Below are 2,992 nucleotides of genomic sequence, written 5' to 3'. Positions count from 1 at the left end.
TTGTTTCTACAGTTCTCAATTTACATTATCACTTGGCGCTCATCAACATACTGCGTCATGTGGATAATTGAGCAGCATATTTCAGTACCAAATCAAAATATTATTTTTGTGTTAAAGACTGCCTTGTTCAATATTACTCCCCACACAGTAGTGAATGTCCCATCTAATAGTAATTATATGCAATTAATTACTCAATAAGCATTTGATGAATATGTAAATCCTGCTATAATTTTTTATCAAGATTATATAATTTTGGAATTTAATTTCTTACATTTCTCTGATTAAATTGTATATGCAATACCTACTATTTCTAACTAGTTTTCATCTGATATTACCATTTGAATGCGAGATCTTTAAAGTCAAAAAGGCGTATCTTACATATCTGTTTATATTTATTTTCCCATTAGCTATTGAGTATTGGATTTAAAAAAACACATAAAAATATCTTAGTGGATTAAACTAATGTTCTATAGAAGTAATTAAATTTGGGTTTTGCAGATTCCCTTTAACTGTGGCAATGTCACATACATTCTTAACAGTGAACTGATATGATTCAATAAGAAGAAAAAGAAAGCTAAGACTTATTAAGCACTGATGATGTGCAGTACAAAACACAAAGTGCTTTGGATTTGTAGTCAACATTGACTTGTCTTCTCATACAATGGTACTTGATCCAGTTTCAAAGAATGATACTGTCCGTGGGCAAAAGTTAATATAATTTACCTCTTAAGGTCTGTTTACTGTAACACATCAAAATATATCAACTGATGGATAAAAACATTTTCCAAATAGAGTCTGCATTTGTAGGCAATGGAATTAAAAGATACTTTTATAAGTGTTGGCAAAAATTATGTACACTGCAGCCATATAATAAACTAATAACAGTGATGTCTGTATCTTTTTTATATAATATATTTGGCAAAGCTAATGTTTTTGGAATCTTCTGAGTTAGTAAAAGAATAAATAGGCTTTTACATCTGGAGAAATGTGGTCTGCAGCTTTGTTCTGATTTCTGTATCTAGTGCCAGGTATCCATAACCTGGGGTGGGGTGTTACTCTGGTAAAATAGATCCTTACTTATTCTCAAAAGAATGCTCTATTTCAGGACAATGCTATTGTTAATGGAAGTTTGATTTTAGTGACCAAATGCCAAGAATGTTTTAAAACACTCTGTTATCCTTCCCATCAATTTAGATCAACTAGACATAACGTCTGTGAGAAGTTTTCTAAATTTTTCAGCAATAAAACTGAGATGATGAAAGCTTTACTTCCCCTTAGATATCATCCGGGATTGGTAACCGAGTTGTTTCCGTTCTTTCTTTTGTATTGTTTAAGGCTGGAGCATATTACTCTTGCGATACTTGCCAAAGTTCTATGACATCATTGTTTGAGACTCACCATATGTGTCTTTGATCCCTGCCCAGTAGGTACTTTGACTACATGCCAGTTTGGCACTTACTACTACCACAATTTAATTTTTTTCATTTGCTTCTGATTCTATCCATGTTGCCATCATACAGACTCTTAAATACTCATCTTTGGGAACAAAGGGAGTTTGAAGATAAGCTGTTTTAACTGGACCCTTCTGCCTCAAGGACTTGGCACTCGAGGTGGTTGATACTGTCAATCTCCCGGGTTTGGGGTTGACTGCTCTCTGGAATACAAACCCTTCCCCATTCTGTTTTTGAGAGCCTTTGTTTAGGATGTAAGCAAAGCACAACTCTATAACCTATTGTCATCATTTTATATGGAGGAGAGGGAACATGTGTGGGACAGGGTATGAAGAGTATGTGGCTTCAGTTTAGTTTTCTTTCATGTGGATTAATGAAGATATGAAAACTATGTTGTGAGATCCTCAAGTTCTCCGGGATTAATTTAATGTTCTTACTTCAATTCAGCATATGTTGGCTCCTACCTTCACTTTCCCAGAAGGTACAGGAACTCCAGAATGTTTTGAAATAATATGTGCAAATACAATAACCATAGGAACATTTACAAGTTAGAACTGTGGTAAATATTATATCTGAAACCAATACAAAGTAATATTAAATGTAAACTCTAACTGAACAATAAAATTAAAAGGGGCCAGGCTCCCCTCCCAGATAATCCAAGATCAACACTGCACTATGGCAGTGGCTTTCAAAGAGGAAAGAAGTGCAGTAGAGAGAAGTCAACAGAAGAACAGAGAGACAGTGGATGGCTCTAAGATGTTTAACATTTCTGGTTGACAGATTGGATTTGGGGTGCACAGTCAAAGAGAGAAGGTAGTTGAAAACAATTCAGGACAGACAGGTAAAATAAAATATTTTGCCCATAACTTAAAAGTGACATAAAGTCACTACAGAAAACAGAAAATTGAGTTCCTTTTAATTTGCAATGAATTTTTGTATCTTCCTCTGTTTGAATGATTGAAATGACACGAAATACAAATACAAGTCATGATGCAGTGAGAGTAATATGGAGTGCAGGTCAGGATATGCCACTAACCACATTCGTGATTTTTAACAAGTGATTACTGTTTGGATGGAGCCACGGTCTCCTAACCGGTCATATAGGGGGAGAAGATACATTACCTACCACAGCTAGAGCTCTTTAGATCTGCAATAATGAGGATGCATATTGAGAATTTTCATTTCAATCATGGAAGAAAATAACAGGCAAGAAGTACAGTAATACTAACTGGTCAAATCCAGGCATTTTAGGCATTACTGATTAGATTTAACATAACACTGTACTTTCCAGAAAAAGCACATCTATTTTCATCCCCTTTTATTTCTAAAATTAAACACTCTTATTAAGATATTTGGTCTTCGTTATTGCAAATGGTTTTGGTATTTGCAAGAGTTATATGTAAAATCTTTAGTTTATAGCATTTTTCCATATGAACTGCATTAAGATAAAACTGTCAACAAATATTTTCATATGTATAAGATTTTTTAAAGAAACTACTACTATGCTAAATTAAATGGGATGCTTTTTGAAAATCTTCATA

The sequence above is a fragment of the Myotis davidii genome, unplaced genomic scaffold, assembly GCF_000327345.1.
Source record: "Myotis davidii unplaced genomic scaffold, ASM32734v1 scaffold313, whole genome shotgun sequence".
Taxonomy (NCBI): Eukaryota; Metazoa; Chordata; class Mammalia; order Chiroptera; family Vespertilionidae; genus Myotis; species Myotis davidii.
Note: the sequence above shows the minus strand (reverse complement) of the source record.